Here is a 12,381-nt window from a genome sequence, read left to right on the forward strand (position 1 = left end):
TGATCTTTCAAATCCTTTCTAAGGAAATTATCACGTGAGGCTTCTGTAGTGCAGGAACTGCATTTCTGAAGCACATAGAAACATACCAGTATTGAAGCAATCTTTGTTACACCTCTGCTTTGATACTGGTGCTGCACTAGATGGTGCACTGGTATCTGCACTACCTCGCTTCCGTTTCCTCCATTTTTGCATGCAGAAGGAGGGAGTGAGCTCACAAAGTTGGGGGTGGGCAGTAGGGGAAGCAAGATCAAGCAGCAAGGTGGAAGTGAGATTGGGGGCAGGGGAAGGGGGAAGCACAATTGGCAGTGAGGGAGCATGGCCAATAGCAGGGGTTAGTGTGAGGGAAGCAGGGATAGGAGAAGCAAAGTCTGTGGGGGGAAGATAGATCAGGTGGTGGAGAGGTAGGAGAAGTGAGATCAGGTAGCGGGGAGCAGGTGGAGACAACAGGGGTGGGAGGAAATTAGGAGCAGAGGGATAAGGGAAGCAAGATCAGATGGTGGGGTGAAGTATGATCAAGTGGCAGGGCAGAAGGAAATGAGGTCAGCAGCACAGGGGTGGTAGGGATGTGGGGGAAGCGAAATCAGTTGGTGGGGGGAGACAGGAAATGGGGGGACAAAACATCTCAGCTGCCAACACCTTCTGAACAGCAAGTAGCAACTGGCTTGGGGGAGGTGTTGGCAGCCAGGATCGCTGTGATGGGAAAGGGGAGAGCAGCAGAATCATCATTCACTCACACACCCTGACTGGGCAGCAGAACTGTCCCAGAAGGGGGCTATTGCACCAAGGCAGTCATGGAGTAAAAGTGCAATTGAGAGCCTATTGACAGGTTTTGCTAGCCACTGAAAAGGTGCACATCAGCAATGCACTGAGTGCAAGTCAGCAACAGGATGGACATGACATTGTATGATAGGTGCAACTAAACCCACTTTTATCCTGTTAAAATTCCAGTTCTTTAAGATACAAGTGCTAGATACAGAACCTAAGCATGAAGTGCAATATAAGCACAAATGTTAACTAAGCCAGGTTTAATCTAACGCTGGGTATTAATTCACAAAAGAAAAGGCTTTGCTTAGGAAGATTTCTAAAGTAACTTTCACACACCTCAGATCCTCTACCCTGTTTGTAAAGAGGACACCTCTCTGCTCCCATCCCAACACTTCTCTTACATGCAGAGGGTATATGAGGAAGACATATTTCTGCTGCTACACTGATCCACCTTTCTGTGTTCCTAGACTTCGAGAGAAGAGTGACAGATTAGAAGCCATAGGAAGATAGGGAAGACAAGCCTCTGATTATGCTTTCTTTGCTCACCTACAAATAGCAGAGGGCTGAGAGTCCTTTCCGTGGTAATTGTATTAAGTGGAGAGAAACTAGTTTTGCATTTAAATGAATTAGTGAATGAATAAAATGCTCTTACAATTAAGCAACAGGGTTAAAACCAGAGAGATGACTGCATCTAGCTGCAGGAATTCCCCACTTCAGTCTCTGACTCAAAATTCCCTCCTCTTAACTGACTATACAAGTATACCTCAGTTAACAAAGTAGACATGTACCCAGGTATTACTTCTGTAACATAAAATTTTGTACCAGAGCCAGAAATAAAATGGAAATAGGGATAGGACTACACCATGTAAAAAATAGCATATTAATACATTTCAGCAAACATTTTATCCAAAACTAACAAGAAATGTGTGAAATGAGACAAACAGGTCAAGTAAGCCTTGGTGGTTTCGTAACCCCAAGGGTTTCTGGATGAGACAGATTACCTATATCCATTTCAGGCCCTTTTATGGGATGGAGAGAGCATTTATCACCCTTGGTGGATGACCTATGCTGGCATCTAGACAGGGAGTGCGTCCCTGTTGGTTTAATGTAAAGTTGAAGGCGTTCATGGCCGGCATCCATAGTTTTTTGTGGGTTTTTCAGGCTATGTGGCCATGTTCCAGAAAAGTTTCTTCCTGACGTTTTGCCAGCATCTGTGGCTGGCATCTTCAGAGAATGCTTTGCCTGGAAAAATTGGGTGTATATATATACTGTGTGAGCCTGGGAATGCAGGAGTGATTTGCATGTGTATTGTTCTGTGCTGATGGCTGGCCTCAGGCTGGGAGGCTAATGCAAAAGAGGATTAATGTCTGCTAATCAGTGATCATTATCTGCTGGGAAAGCCCCTGACTCTGAATGGTTTCCCATTTGTATTTGCTGAGTCCTTACTTTCACTATTCCTCAGGACTGGTAGCCAAATTTTGTTCACTTTAAGGGTTTCTTCTTTCTGGTTGAAATTGTCCAGGTGTTTGTGGATTTCAATGGCTTCCCTGTGCATCCTGACATGGTAGTGGTTGGCATGGTCCAGAACTTCGGTGTTTTCAAACAGTATTTTATGCCCAGGATGGTTAGTGGCATGTTCTGCTACTGCTGACTTTTTCACTGTGAAAATGTTCCCTTACTGGACAACATTTGTTTTTAGATCCTGATAAAAGGCTAGTCACTGCACCTACTGAATACTAAGAACTGCTAAGAGGCACCTCTTCTGTATCCTACAATGTGAACAAATTGTGTGGATTTCTGGGAGAGGGCCTTCTTTGTTGGCTTGGTGCCATGCTAAGATGTTACTATTTTACAAGGTTTGATTCTTTTACTGATAGCAGTTTAGTTCAAATTTGTTTGCTAGAGCAAAGAGTGCTAAAGATTCTCCAATATGTTATCCAATGGGCTCTGTTCCTGTTTACCACTAATATAAAACTGCAGAACTATCCTCCTTTAAGCAAACATTAATGAATACAACTTCCTGACCAAAACAAGAGACAGGGTTTTCATTCACAAGAATGAGAAATGGACCAAAAAACATAGCCAGCTTGATGCTTTAACATCTTGCACCAAAGTACAGAGTGATTTTGTTTCTCCAATGTGTCTATGGATATTTTATCCTCTGTAGTTTCCCAGAACAAACATCAGTCATGCATGTCTACTCTCCACTGTAACACTCAAATGAAATGCCTCCAAGACAGCAAATTTAAGTTGCTGTGTTTTGTTGCCTTTCTGGTCCATAACTTGTAATTTAATCGAGTTGGATAAAACATTAAAAAAAATATAGATTGTGTTATAAAAACCATGGAATTCAGCTTATACAAAGCTCTAAAAGGCAGACATGGAAAAGCTCTTTTGTATCACTCATCCACACCTCATTGTGTATTTTCTCACTACACTGTTGCCCAGTGAGAGGGAAAAACCAAAACTAAAAATAATCTCATACTGTTTTATCATCTGGTCCTTATGAATGTGCTTGCCTCTGGAGACTAGTTTGTGCCTCTAAGCCTTGTTTTTCAAACAAGCATTTTTCACCTTGATTGATTAATGGGATGCTGTCCAGCATCAAGACTCATTAGGTATCAGCTGATGGTGCTGCTAGGGAATATTTGAGCTGTGTAAGTGATATGGATACTAAATCATGTGGACACATTCTAGCTATATCCTCCCTCTATACATGTGTGGCTGCGAATGCAGCAGAACCAATTCATGCTGCTGAAAAGCAAAAGATTTCCAAGTATGTGTGTAGATCACCATAGTCTTCATCACTTTGTGACTTTTGCAAATCAGTTAAAAAAAAACTATTGCAGACAATCCACAAAATTTATAACTTTTCAAGAATGTGTGGTTATTCTGGAGGAACATATGTTCTTACCTAGTTAGCGTGGATATGTGCAGAACAAATATGTAAAAGGTTGTGCTTATAACAGAAGTTTGCTTGTTAAAATGGCACCCACCAGTCACAAATCTTCAGCTGTTCCTGGAAGTGTTGTATAGTTGGGTAAATGCTGTTTTGTCAGAAGAAACTGTTACAGATTGCAGAAAGACACCCCTCCCCAACTCCCCATGGGACATCATAATGGTACAGCTCCATCATAAGACAAACAAAGTAAGCAGAGGAACAAAACAGAATGCTAACAGAAGCAGTAATTCTTCTATATTTGTCTCAGTCATTGGACTATGGAGATGTCACATCTTGACTAGGAAGGCCAATCTATCAGAAATTAGATCTCATGATTGTTTTCCTTCTGATGGCATTGAGAAGATTAAAGTCTGGGCATGGCACAGCACGCCTCTTCTTCATAGCGGGATCACAGACTCCAATATAAAAGAAAAAAAAACAGAACAGGTTAGTAAATTAGATTGTATCTTCAAAGACTATTACTTGAAGGCCAAGTACATAATTACAGTTAACACTGCACTCCTATACATTTTTCGATGTGTAAGCAGCACTGAACATAGTTAGACTTACTTCTCCATTAAGTATGTATAAGCTGAGTGGCAACAGATCATCAGGAAATACATGTTAGCCAGCTAGTAGTCTTTTGCATGACACTTCTAGTTGTTCTGTAGACACAATCTATCCTCTGAGCTAAATCCACTGTTGCTTCTACTTACAGTAGACCAATGAAATGAATGGAACTTGTTGATCACAAGTAACATAAGAACCTGCTGGGTCAGACCAATAGGCTTTCTACTCCAGTAGATCCTGGCTGCCAACACATAGTGGCAAACTGGTTGCCTGCCGATAAAGAGTCTGCAAGCAGGACATATTTGGAAATACCATGTTTTTGAGAGATCCATGACCTTTCAGGAACAATGAAAAGGTCAAGTTACCAAGAAAAAGGAACTGCTTCCCTAAGCAAGTGGACATCCAAGTAAATAAAGCTATTAAATCTAAAGTGCTTCATCCTTCCCCCAAACATTCTACATTTCCTTTTGAAACCTGAAACAAAGGAACACTTCACGGCACCACTTGCGATCTCACCCCAACTTCTCCATCTACCCTTCTCAGGGCTATCCTGATCCAACAGTTGCTTTTGTTAATACCATCAACCAGTCTGGAATCCCACTGCAGATTCCTAGTATAAGCCATTCAAGGCTCTGCTACTGGCTAGATAGCCCATCACTTCTGGCTAATTTTAAGGCATCAATATGACCTCAAAACCTAGCTGCTGCACATACAGCCCAGCCTGCATACATGCCCTCACTCTATGTATGTTCTGTGTCACCCTCAGCTCCACCCCCCCAAGCCTTTCACAAAGCTAATTTGCCCAACATCTGAAGTGTCAGTGACAGCTGGTCTCCCCTACCTGTTCTTTAGGTAACAGTATACACTATTAAATAATGTTTATAGTAGCAGCAGCCACACCTCATAGGGGAAGATTTCCAAACCTTTTACCATTTTGGTTGTCCTCTCTGGACATGTTAGAGCTTGTCAATATCCTTTTTGAATTGTGGTACCCAGAATTGAACACAATATTCCAGGTGAGGTCCGACCAAAGCAGAATAGAGTAGAACGATTACTTACCTTGATCTAGACATGATACACCTATTAATGCACCCTAGAATCACATTGACCTTTTTAGCTGCTGCATCACACTGTTCACCCATGTTCAGCATGTGGTCTAATAAGACTCCTAGATTCCTTTTACACGTACTGTTGTCAAGCCATGTGTCACCCATGCTATATCTATGCATTTCGGGTTTTTTCCTGCTTAACTGTAGTATTGTATATTTCTCCCTGTTGAAATTCATTTTGTTAATTTTGGCCCAGCTGTATAATCTGTTAAGATTATTTTGAATTCTGATCCTGCCCTCTGGGGTATGAAGAGAAGCCAATAGTGAGCACCCTTTGGGTTCAATTGGTCAACCAATTACAAATCCACCTGACAACAGCACTGCCAAGACCACATTTTACTAGCTTGTTTGCAAAAATATATAGTAGAGGAACCATGTCAAAGGCCTTCCTGAAATCAAGGAATGCTACATCCCATTATCTACCAAGCTTGTAACTCTAACAAAGGGGAGATAAGATAAGACAGGTCTGGCACGACTTGTTTTGGGAAACCCATGTTTTAGTGATCACAATATTCCTTCCTCAGTGCTTACAGTCTGTCTGTTTACTGAACTAGACTAGAGCATTTCCTGGTATTGATGTTGGGCTGACTGTCTGGTATTTGTTAGGGTCAACATTTGCTCTCCTCCAATCTGCTGGGACTTCTCCTGATCTCCAGGAGTTCTCAAAGATTATTGCCAATGGTTCTGAGATTATCACTGCCAGTTCTTTTAATACCCTTGGAAGTAGTTCACTTGTCCCTGGAGACTTGAATTTATTTAGAGTTGCCAGGTATTCCTGCACTCATTATGTGCTGCATTTCCCCAACAGCATCATCTGCTCCATTTCCCCTAGGTTTGAACACCCTTTTTCTTTTGGGGGCAGAAGACTGAGGCAAATAGGTGTTGAGTAGTTCTGCCTTTTCTCCATCCCGTTAGTATTTCGCCATCTTCTCCATGCAATAGCCCTACCATTTCCTTGTTCTTCCTTTTGCTATGGCATAACAACATCCCTCACTTTTTAATTGTTTTTAACCTCTCTAGCAAGCCTGATCTCCTTCTGTGCTGACTATTTGCTCGAACTCCTCCTTGAAGATTTCCCTCATTTTTCCATTTCTTGTATTTGTCCCTTTTAAACTTAGGTCAGTTGAAAGGCCCTTAGATATCTATCCAAGTATCATGAAACACCGCCCATTTTCCCTCCTCCATGAAACTATTTTACAGCCAAAACATTTACCATACAAGGAGTGAGAAATGCCAAATGTCCAAGGTAAGTTCAGAAAAGAAATGGTGAGATGATATTGCAAACATACTTTGGATAATGGAGCACACCAAAGAATTTCAGAAGAAAATCAGTCTCTGTGTTATAGGTGCGTTCCCGACGGGCCCTATTGGGTGTCGTCGTTACGCGCAGGGGCGGCACTTCCTGACGGAATCTATACAGATGGGCGCTGCCATTTTGACGTGATGGACGCCTAGCGTCCGCATGTCTCGGCGCCCTTGTGATGCAGCAGGGGGGCCATTGGCGCCTTGCGACGTCACAACGGCACAGCAAGAAGAACCCGCTTTTTGCAGTTTGTCTGCTGCGCAGTTTGTCTGCTGCGGTTCCCTCACGCAATAAACACGGGCGCCGGAAGACCGCTGTTTTGGGCGGCCTATAAAGTGCCATAGATTATAGTGAAGTCTTTGATTGTGTAGATCATGAAAACTATGGATTGCTCTTAAATGGGTGTGCCACAGGATTTTATTGTCTTGATGCATAACAAGAGGATACTGTTAGGACCGAATAAGAAAAAGAATGGTTTCCAATTGGGAGAGGGGGGCAGGTAAGGCTGCATTTTATCACACTATTATGGAGTCCACATACCAGAAAAGCAAGAACAGTACTTCCTCCATCCGAGGAAAGAGAAAAGTCTGTTGCCTGCCTGCTTGCTTCCTGCTGCTGCCTCTATCCCCTATGAACTGCTGCCTGCTCCACAGACCTGTCTCCTCTTCAGAACTAGGCCCTAGGTATTGTGCCAGCTTCTACCTGAAAAGCAAGAGAATCACCTGTCCCCTTTTGAAAGGGAATTAAAAAGCTGACTGCCTTTGATGGGCCCTCTATGGGTGAGGTTACTTTGGGGGTAAAGCAAGAGTGAGGGCCAGTTTCCTTTTTATCAGAGAGGGAGGCATTTATGAGTTTTGTAGCTTTTTATTTGAAGCCTGCAGTCTTTTTTAAAAGCAATTTGCCTGCTGCCGGGAAAAGGAATAAAATGCATTACACGGATAGCATAGGATGGGGAGTAGCCATTATGATGATAATGGGCAGAAACAGAGTGAGAAGACAGTCCTTTTTATCATGGGAAACATGAGAGTATTGGCTGTCTCCAAACTGCCTTGGGTCCCACACCAGGAGAAAGGCAGCATATAAATTCAATAAATATGTTTTTTTAAAAACACTGAATACATTGTACATAATGTTGGGTTAGACTTGGGCTACATCTACACTGCAGAATTAATGCAGTTTGACTGCCATGGCTCAATGCTATGGAATTCTGGAATTTGTACTTTGTGAGATATTAGAAAAGACAATAATGCTTAGTAAGGTAGAAGGCAGCAGAAAATGAGGAAGACTGCATTACAGATGGATAGACTCAATCAAGGAAGCCATGGCCCTCAGTCTGCAAGACCTGAGCAGAGCTGTTGATGTGTGGGATCCTGGAGGTCTAGCATTCATAGAGTCGCCATAAGTCAAAGTTGGCTTGATGACAGTTAAAAACAACAAGGGATTGTGGGAGCTGCAATTCAAAGATCTGGAAGACCCAGCTTTTTTCATCCTTGCTTTAGACAGCAGTGCAAGAAAGCGATGTAACTTGCATTATTGGGTGGGCTTATCTAACAGCACAATAAAGTAATGCTGTCGATCACAGCATTTATACAAGCCTCCATGCTACTGCTGACTACCATGGCTGACGATTATGAAGCATGTGAGGTGAAGATCTTCCTTTGCTTTTAGCTACTGTACTTATATTCACAACTAGACAAGATCTTAAAGAGCAAAGATATACTATTGAACAGTATAGTCAGAGCCATCCAAGACATTGTATTACCCATCACCATATATAGATATGAGAGCTGGACAGTGAAGAAAGGGGATGAAAAGAAAATCATTTGAGACGTGGTGCTGGAGAAGAGTGCTGAAGATATTGTGGATGGCCAAAAAGACATACAAATGAATCCTTGAACAGATCAAGCTGGAAATACCCCTAGAAGCCAAGATGATCAAATTGAGGCTGTTGTACTTAAGCCAAATGATGAGAACACACAACTCATTAGAAAAGACGATAATGCTAGGGAAGATAGAAGGCAGCAAAAAGAGAGGAAGACCCCAACCAAATGGATAGGCTCAATCAGGGAGGTCACAGGCAAGAATTTGCAGGACCTAAGCAGAACAGTGGAAGACAGGGGGGTCTTAGAGATGTGTCATACACAGGGTCACTATGAGTCAGGGTCAACCTGAGGGTATTTAATAACAAAAACAACATTCACTTCTTTGTTCTCTGGGTATTACCCGTCTACATCTTAATCCTAAAAACATACAGGATCTACTGAAGTCAATGGAAGATATCTCACAGAACTGGACACCCACTCTCAAGTTGAAAGCATGCACTGCAGGTTTCCATCTAAACAAGCAGCTACTCTGTCCTTTAGGGCTGGGAGTAATTTCTACCCAAAAAGTATAGGCATGACAATAAGGACACTAAACATTCTATTCAGGCTCTGAATTGTGCCAGTTTTAGGGGAAATAATATTTTTTCTTAATTTGTGCAATTTAGGTCCATAAAGGGTAGGGGTTAGACTGCTGATTGTGGAAAAAACTGACAAAGGGGAAACATGTATCAGTTGGAGGGAAATGGTGTCAGACAGGTCTCTCCTCCTTCAGACTCCAAAAACAAAATGCCATTTGATTTCTAATGTCAGCTTAAGAATACAACTTGCATATTATAATATGATGCATGTGCAACCATGAGGACTAAAGCTTATCCTATTTTAAAATGAAACCAAGTTCCTCCAGTCATCAAATTGTGTACCAAATAGAGCACTCTGCATGAAATATGCAATTTCATATGATGTAATCACTGCATATGAGTGAGCTGGATTTTATTTTTGATTTTAGTATCTATTTCTTCATACCTGCCAGGACTAATGGAAAATAGTGCAAAAAAATTAGAAAGCCAAATTCAATTCTTCTTTTGTCACCTATATCAGTATACTGCTATTTTAAATTAATTGAGGGTGGGGGTTTCTTGTCAAAAATGCTCTAAGTAAACTTCTGTATTTTATCAAAGCTAACGAGAACCTTAAAATAAGAAAAGAAACTGATATAACTATGTACAAGTGCAATTATTGTTGTGTTGTATTCATCAACTCTATGAATTATAATTTAAATTAAAAATATTTTAAAAAAATAAGAAACTGGTATGACTATAGAGTCAAATAAGACAGATAATAAAGACCAACACAACTCAACTTGTTTAAATTTTAAATATGATAGAAACCAATTGTTTGAATGAATAATGGATAATGGTAATGAATAATAATATAATGGAGAAGATATGTGAAAAGTTATGCCCATGAGGCTGATAAAGTATATCTTCTCGTGGTTAAAGGGGCAGGGAAAATCCTTATTAGTGCATACAGTACCCAGAAATATTCACAGGGCTGCCTCCAAATTCTTCCTCTTGCTACCACACCACCCCTGCACACTTTAAGTTGACACAAAGTCCAGTTTCAGCTGCTTCACCAGCTGGTTAAAATCTGTCTTCCTTCCACCAGATCTCTCATCCTAGATAGAGGTGGGGAATGTGTGGCCCTTGAACTGTTGCTACATTGCAACTCCCATGATATTCACCACTGGTTATGCCTGCCAAACCTGATGTGAGTTGTATCCAACAACATCTAGAGAGCCACACATTATCTCTGATATAATCTGTGAGATTCTACCCCTTCCATTCAGATCAATTGTGCAAGGTCAGCATATGGAGCGGAGGAGTACAGCCACTGTTTAAAGTCCAGGGATGGAGAAGGGGAGAAGTCCTTTAGATGTTACTGGATTTCCCTTCCCACTGGCTATCCAAGTAAAGACAGCTGGGGATTGATGTACAACATTTGGCAGGGCACATGTTTCCCACTCCTGGTTTAAACTGTGCCTCATGAAGGCCCAAATTAAACCCTACTTGATTAGATTTCAGAATGCAGATTACCCAAAGAGACAAAGAGAAACAAACTAAATGCACAAACTAAAGCAGTGAGAAGTAGTTGAGGGAAAAATGAGTGTCAGGCTGATTAATAAACCACAGGGTTGGAAGCAGCATTCATCTTTTTATTTCTGATCAGCACAAAGAATGTGTGAAGCTGCAAGAAGACTTCCACCTCACTGCTCTGAGCTTTTCAAGGCCCTAGCACACTAAGAGCTATATTTTTCATTTTGTTTATTGTCCCACTTTTTCCCACTTGTTTCCCCTTAACCTACCCACCTTGTTCTTAACACAGATTTCAGTCTGATGGAGCATGAAATATTCTATATCAGATAGAAGTGCTAAATTGGAGCAAACTAGTCAACTTCATGTTTTCCTTCTGAAAAGGAAAGGCAATCTTTTCCTCATTCCTCTTACACAGTTTTAAAATCTTCAGGGATTGGACAAGTATTGCTGGATTTAACCCTAAGAAAGGTTTTCATGCAGCCATGAAGGTCTAAATCAGTGGACAAATTCCAGGGAGCTTGGGAACCAAATTTCTACTTCCAGGATCATTTCAGACTGCAGCGGCCCCAAGAGTGGAAATGGACTAAATGGGGAAGGTTTGGAGCCCCCAGAGATGATAACAGGAGGACCAAAGGAGGAAAAAAATTCTTTGGGGATTATATGTAGCCCACAAGTCATATTTACTAATCTTTGGTCTAGGATTAGAGCTCTAAGGGCTAGCAGAGAGGAATCAGAGGTTTGCTCAATCTTGCCTTGAGAATTAGCTAAGGGGCAAAACAGACCAACACAATATGCCAGCTTGGGGGCAGCATGGGGCATGGCATTTAAATGACATACACCCTGGCACCACCTCCAAGCCAGCATAATGCCACCCACCCAACCAGATAGCGGGCAGTGATGTGGTGCTCTGGCGGTGCAGTGTTTATACACTGCACATTGCCAAAAAGTTGGCACCGTGACGGAAAAGCTGCCCTTTTTCCACCCCCAAAAGGGGCAGCATTTTGCTGCTTATTTTTGGGCTGGAAAAATGTGGGATTAGGGCTGCAGCGTGTGGTTTTCACGGCTCCGATCTGACAATCAAAGGGGTGGTATCAATCTGCCCCTTTAGAGCTGTCTGTACCAGCCCAAAGTCCCTTTGAACCCAAGAAAATAGAAGGACATGAAACTGTGATATTCTATAGCAGCTTTATCCTGGAGGCAAATCACCAAAACTCAGCTCACACAGTTGGCAGTATTCTAATTGCAATTCCAGGTTGCAGGATTTTATTAGATACTCCTCACTAGCAGGATCAGATGCAAACATCCTCTTCCACAAACCTATGTTATCATAATTCCTTTGGGCATACCATTTAGTTTTGTAAAAAAAAAAAAAAAATCACATTTAGTAAAAATTCAGTACCAGGCACCTACACCTCCTACATTTAGTAAAAATGTTAAATTGCTGTCATTGGATTGAATGGAGAAATTCTCCTGGTTATGAGGCACCATTATAAAAAGACACAAGTCAAAGACATAGACCTAATAGTAGAATGAGCTTCTTAAAATTAAAATTGAATTACTCACTCTACTAACATTTGTTTGGGAATGATGGGTGGTTCTTCCTTATCCAAAACAGCAGACAGTGCTGAATTTCTGACTTTCTTCTGACAAATTTGGATAACTCCAGGGAAAATACAGTTCTGACCTTAAAGGATTAATTAGTGATACAGTTAGTCCTGTGTATGTATGGATTCTGTATCCATGGATTCAACCATCCATGGTTTGAAAATATTCTAGT

General features: G+C 41.5%; 1 protein-coding gene across 5 annotated transcripts in view; it reads right to left on the reverse strand.

Annotated features, from left to right (window-relative positions):
- Window positions 1-2,340: 2,340 nt before the first annotated feature.
- The window catches only part of TMEM151B (transmembrane protein 151B), a 34,647-nt gene continuing 24,606 nt past the window's right edge, over window positions 2,341-12,381 (reverse strand). For 4 of the 5 annotated variants that reach the window (XR_006101439.1, XR_006101440.1, XR_006101438.1 and 1 more), the window contains one exon: window positions 2,341-4,122. The gene's annotated coding sequence lies outside the window, so the exon portion shown is untranslated. Of the gene's footprint in view, window positions 4,123-12,167; window positions 12,289-12,381 lie in introns of all 5 variants that reach the window. The other variant, XR_006101437.1, reaches the window with a different exon arrangement.

The sequence above is a fragment of the Sceloporus undulatus genome, chromosome 1 (assembly GCF_019175285.1).
Source record: "Sceloporus undulatus isolate JIND9_A2432 ecotype Alabama chromosome 1, SceUnd_v1.1, whole genome shotgun sequence".
Lineage (NCBI taxonomy): Eukaryota > Metazoa > Chordata > Lepidosauria > Squamata > Phrynosomatidae > Sceloporus > Sceloporus undulatus.